This window comes from Monodon monoceros, unplaced genomic scaffold (genome assembly GCF_005190385.1).
Source record: "Monodon monoceros isolate NGI ecotype Baffin Bay Population unplaced genomic scaffold, NGI_Narwhal_1 Super_Scaffold_2, whole genome shotgun sequence".
NCBI lineage: Eukaryota > Metazoa > Chordata > Mammalia > Artiodactyla > Monodontidae > Monodon > Monodon monoceros.
Genome location: NW_021703776.1, coordinates 68,828,712 through 68,835,162, shown reverse-complemented (window position 1 = coordinate 68,835,162; position 6,451 = coordinate 68,828,712). Strand labels below are relative to the sequence as shown.

The 6,451-nt window shown below is 43.2% G+C and overlaps 1 pseudogene; it reads left to right on the top strand.

Moving 5' to 3' along the window:
* The first annotated feature begins 304 nt into the window (after positions 1-304).
* Positions 305-1,878, top strand: LOC114902025 (annotated as a pseudogene).
* The last annotated feature ends 4,573 nt before the right edge of the window (positions 1,879-6,451 follow it).

The following is a 6,451-nucleotide window of genomic DNA, read 5'->3' as shown; positions in this document are numbered from 1 at the left end:
CCAAACGTAAGGTAGATAGCTAGTGGGAAGCAGCCGCATAGCGCAGGGAGATCAGCTCAGTGTTTTGTGATCTCCTGGAGGGATGGGATAGGGAGGGTGGGAGGGAGGGAGAAGTAAAAGGGAAGAGATGTGGGGACATATGTATATGTATAACTGATTCACTTTGTTATAAAGCAGAAACTAACACACCATTGTAAAGCAATTATACTCCAATAAAAATGTAAAAAGAAAAAAAATCCCAACAACTTCTAGGCTTGGAACAGGGAGCAGATCAAGTCTATTGAATGGTGTTTGCCGCCAGGCTATGGAGCAGGTAAATGAGCTAAAGTGAAGGGCAATAAGGCCCTGAGTGCTGGCAACATGGATGGTGGATTACAGGGCCGCTCTGAGGCAGTAAGTCAGATCCCCAGGCCCATGTGCTCTCCAGCAATCGCTCAGCATCCTACACCAAGAACAGAGACCGCCAGAAGGCTTATGAGGATGGTTGCAAAACCATTGACTTAAAACCTGACTGGGGCAAAGGCTATTCCCAAAAAGCAGCAGCTCTTGATTTCTTAAACTTCTTTAAATCCGCCACTCGAACCTATGACAAGGTTTTAAAACATGAAGCAAACGATCCTCAGCTCAAAGAGGGTTTACAGAATATCGAGCCTCAGTCAGCAGAGATGAAATTCAAGAATGTTTTCAACATGTCCGATCTGTACCAGAAGTTGGAGAGTGATCCCAGGTCAAGGACACTGCTCATGGATCCTACCTACCAGGAACTGATAGAACAATGTCAAACAGGCTGTCTGACCTGGGCAAAAACGGCAACATCCCCAGATCGTGACTACCCTCAGTGTCTCCTTCGAGGCTATCTGGGCAGTATGGATGAGGAGGAAGAAGTTGAGACACCTCCACCACCACCTTCTCCCTAAAAGGAGACCAAGTCAGAGCCAATGGAAGAAGATATTCCAGGGAATAATAAGCAGGCACTGAAAGAAAAAGTTGGGGAAGGTTGCCTGTAAGCAAAAAGACTTTGACACAGCCTTGAGACAGTATGACAGAAGCAACGGCCAGGACCCCACCAACATGACTCGCATGACCAATCAAGCAGCCATGTATTTCACAAAGGGCGACTAGAGTGAATGTCAGGAGCTTTGTGAGAAGGCCATTGAAGAGGGGCTAGACAAGAAGACTATCCTCGACAGATTGCCAAAGCTTATGTCAAATTGACAGAGCCTATTTCAAAGAAGGAAAGTACAAGGATGCCATCCATTTCTACAAATCTCTGGCAGAGCACTGAACCCCAGATGTGCTCAAGAAATGCCAACAGGCAGAGAAAATCCTGAAGGAGCAAGAGTGGCTAGACCACATAAACCCTGGCCTGGCTTTGGAAATATCCCCAGGCCAGGAAGCACTATACAGAAGCCATCAAACAGGAACCCAAGAGATACCAAATTGTACAGCAGTCGAGCTACCTGCTTCATCAAAGTCCTGGAGTTTCAGCTGCCACTCAAGGACTGTGAGGAGTGTATCCAGCTAGAACTGACCCTCACCAAGTGTTATACACGGAAAGCAGCTGCCCTGAGAAGCAATGAAGGACCATACAAAATCCATGGATGTCTGCCAGAAGGCACTAGACCTGGACTCCATTGTAAGGAGGTAGCAGATGTTCACCATGACTACACGATGGTCCTGTACAACCAACATGACAGCCCTGAAGATGTGAAGCGGTGGGCCATGGCCAAGGTGCAGCAGATGAGTGACCTGGCCATGTGGCTCATCTTGCAACAGATGCAGAAGGACCCCCAGGCACTCAGCGGACACATGAAGAATCCTGTAATAGTGCAGAAGATCCAGAAGCTGCTGGATGTGGGTCTGATTGCAATTCAGTGATGACTTGCTCATCATAACCCTTCCCTTCACCCTCATGTGGAAAAAGGAGCGGGAACTGTGGCAAGCAGCATAGAGCAGACAAGAGAGAAGGGGAAAAGGCGAACATCTTCTCTATATGTTTATACAGACCTATGTGGAAGATACAGAGACTTATACTGGAGTCATTTGTGCGGCCTCTGGGCCCTCCTAGCACACACACGGTCTCTCCTGCTGCCCCAGAGTTTCATGTGTCCCACCCCTGGCGCTCAAGTCACTGTCCCAGCTGCTCTCGCATAGTTGGTGATTTGGGGGCCGGGAGTAGGCATGTATGTGGAGGGGAGGGTATTCTTCCCAACCTCAGGCCCCAAGTGTCTTCACACTATTAGCTCCATGACCCCTTCACCAACAACACAAGCCAGTCCAGCATGGTCACATGTTTAAAAAAAAAAGAAAAGAAAAGAAAAAGTAGTTCTGTTTATTGTTAGTACTGACCAGACAAGAGAAGGACAAAGAAAATACATCTTTGTTCAAGCTTAGTTCTTTTACAGGAATAGGAAACTAGAAGTCAATTCAGATCCTCTTATCATAGCTTAATTAATGAGAAAAGGTGACAGTGCATTATTATCAAGGTGTCTTTGAAAAAAAAAAGCAATTTATTAATAAAAGCAGCTTAAAACTTCACAACTATTTTTAACGTTGACCTAAGAGCTCAGTATCTGTAGTGCTTTCACGGTCTACTGATGTAATATTTGGCACTGAGCAGACTGAATGTTTTACTCAACGTTTTGGGATTAAAATACAGAAACGTTCTTCCCATGTTCCCAAGTATGTAAACCTATTTATCTTGATTTATTTTTATAAAAGAACAAGGCCTCAGAAATACAGATACATGTTCTCTTCCCCAAAACAAAATGAACTCTATCCTTTGAAGCTGAAAAATAAAAATTTCAGAAGATTTTTGAATAATTTAGAAAGTTCTAAACCTTGAGACATAATATTCCAATTATGAAATCGTTACTGCACAGCAAGTAATTTTGGCCCAAATCTGTTCTCTTGAAATCTGAAGTCAACAGGAGTTCTCTGTAGGAGAAAATCACGTGCAACCAGTACAGGGCCACTCCTAAACTTAAAGCTTTTCAGTTCATGAAATATTTATGCATCCTAAACTGGATTTAAAAGTCATCACAGGCATCTACCTGCAGGCAAACTATTCAGTGTTTTCTGCTTTCTCCACATACCAGCTGCCTAGGGTCCCACCCACTCCAGTTGAGTATTTCATGCTATTCTCTACGCAACTCTATTCCACCACATCTGAATATCTGAATGCAAGAGATCATAGCTCCCAAGAGAGTTGGTGCAGGAAGATCCCTAGAAGTCCTATGTATAATCACTGCGAGGTCTTCAGTTTCTTTTATACAGACAAAAGTCACTTCTCATCATTGATGACATTTGCCTCCTCATTCTATCCAGGTAGGAGCTGCTACAATGTCTTTCTTTGTTCCTATCAGTTATGTATTATCAACATTCATTTTCCCCTGTAGCATTTTGTATTAATTCACTATTCTTATCCGGAAAATAAAATTTTTATTTAAATTTTTTCTAATTAGTCCAGTAGAATTCCTTCCTTTCCCATAATAACCCTCTTAACGATGAATTTTTATTTCTTATTAGTTGTTATAATACTGGCTTACTTGAAGGAGTTGTAGCCTTTCCTTATATTGAATAAATATAACACATATTCAATGAGTGCCTACTATTTTCACTGTGATATCACTGGAAATTCTGTGGTGTAAAAGATGGATAAATTTCCTACCCTAATGGAGCTTACAGCCTAATGGTGAAGAGAGACATTAAACCGATCATCACACAAGTAATTAATTACAACGCTAGCAAGCATAAGAAAAAAAAATGCTACAAATGTACACATAAAGGGACTGGTAATCTGGCAGGAATTGTAGGCTAGCAAAAATGATGCTCAGGGCTTCCCTGGTGGCGCAGTCGTTGAGAGTCCGCCTGCTGATGCAGGCAACACGGGTTCGTGCCCCGGTCCGGGAAGATCCCACATGCCGCGGAGCGGCTGGGCCCGTGAGCCATGGCCGCTGAGCCTGCGCGTCCGGAGCCTGTGCTCCGCAACGGGAGAGGCCACAGCACTGAGAGGCCAGCGTACCACAAAAAAAAAAAAAAAAAATGATGCTCAGCCCGAGATCTGATAATGATTAGGAGTTAACAGAGACAAACGGAAGAAGTGTGTTACTAGAGTGAAAAGGATTTTGGCCTAGTTAGGAACTCATAGAACGTCACTGTGTCTGGAACTCAGAGCATAAAGGGGAAAAAGCTGCAAAAGAAAGCTGGAGCCAGATCCTGCTGAGTCTAGTAGGCTCTGAATTTTATTCAAGCTGCATTTGAAGTATTTTTAAGCAAGGGATTGCCGTGATCAGCTTTGTACTTTAAAAGGATCACTCCTGGAAAATGAAACAAATTAACCATATGACTTAGATGGCGGGTGGTGGTGGTGGGGGGGTGCCGAGAACAAAAGTGGATGAAGGAGGACTATTAGGGGTCTTTTATAGATGCCTAGGAGAGAAATGATGGATTTCTTGGATGATTGTGTTGGTATTGAAGAGGAAAAATACCTTAAACGTAAAGCTAATGAGATGTGGTTTTTAACCACAGCAACTGAATGGCTTGGATAGGTTTAAGATATATGATTTCGTTGGGACATGTTTGAATATGGGCTAGAATATGAGTTCCAGGATGATAGCTTTTTTGGCTTTTTTGTTCACTGTTGCAACCTGTGCCTCCAGAGACATTCAAGTGGAGATGTTGAATAGGCAGCGAGATCATATGGAATTGCAGCTCAGAAGAGAGATTTGGGTTGGTATTAAAAATGTGGGAGTCAGGACTTCCCTGGTGGTCCAGTGGTTAAGAATCTGCCTTCCAATGCAGGGGACAAAGGTTCGATCCCTGGTCAGGGAACTAAGATCCCACATGCCGAGGAGCAACTAAGACCCAACACAGCCAAATAAATAAATAAATATATTTTTTTAATGTGGCAGTATATTGTATATTAATGCATATATGAGGAATCTAGAAAAATGGTACAGGTGAGCCAATTTGCAAGGCAGAAATAGAGACACAGATGTAGAGAACAAGCGTATGGACACCAAGGGGGGAAAGCAGGGTGGTGGTGGTGGGATGAATTGGGAGATTGGGATTGACATGTATACACTAATATGTATAAAGTAGATAGCTAATAAAAAAATAAAATAAATAAACTTTGTACCTGTTTTTAGAAAAAGAAATGTGCGAGTCAGCAGGATGTAGAATGTAGGTCCTCTCAGAAGCCAGGACAATACCGAGCTCCTCTAGGGGAAGGCTGAAGAGTGGGAAAGCCAAGATCAAGCACCGGTGACCAGCTCGCCTTCTAACATCTCTCTGCCGCACCATGTGGTTGCCAAAGCATTTAATCATTCTCATCATGATCTCTGTGAGACCCAGTCCTTGTGCTGAAGATGTTTAGGCCCCAGTATCTCCCATTACAGCATTCAATTTAGACCTGTTCCACAGGAATACTAAGCCCTTCATCTCTCTCTCTCTCCACTCCTTCTTTCAAGAGCAGTGGATGGAAGGAAATTTAGGAAAATGGGTTACAGTATAAAATGGAACATAATGCTGAATTGTTGATGGAAGATACAGACTTTTTAAAAATTAATTTATTTTAATTTTTTCGGCTGCATTGGGTCTTCGTTGCTGCGTGCAGTCTTTCTCTAGTTGCAGTGAGCAGGGGGCTACTCTTCATTGTGGTGCGCGGGCTTCGCATTGTGGTGGCTTCTCGTTTCGGAGCACAGGCTCTAAGTGCGCGGGCTTCAGTAGTTGTGGCACGTGGGCTCAGTAGTTGTGGCTCACGGGCTCTAGAGCGCAGGCTCAGTAGTTGTGGTGCATGGGCTTAGTTGCCCCGCGGCACGTGGGATCCTCCCAGACCAGGGCCCGAACCTGTGTCCCCTGCATCGGCAGGTGGATTCTTAACCACTGTGCCACCAGGGAAGTCTGGAAGATACAGATTTAATGCTTGACCCTTTCTAGCTATCAGGGCCCAAGTCAGGGTGATAGGGTACGTTTTTTAGCCAGGAAGTCATTTCTACACTCTTTATAACTCAGCATACATTTCACACTTAATTTTTCCTTAATACAATACTGGTTAATAAAATGAGATCTCTTCATAGTATGACAGTTGTTAAAAAGGCAAAACTTCTAAAAACCAAACTGGTTAGAACCGGTTTAGAACCAGATTCATTTTTAGAAGTACCTATCTTATACAACAATGAATTCAAAAGTGTAATTTGTTTATTCTATCTATGTGCTTATCAGAATGTAAACTGCACTAGATAACCAGTACAAATTGTCACCGAAATGGAGAAACCAGAAGTCACTGAGAGTTATGTTAAAAGGCAAAAACAACCACCAAACACTCTGCTCTGTGTCCAGAATAATTAAACATTACTTCTTTCGTAAGCAAGTTGAAATGATTTCTTTTCAAAAGACAGTGTTTAAAGATGCAGTCTGCATAAGATGCTCTTCTCAGTACATGGCAACC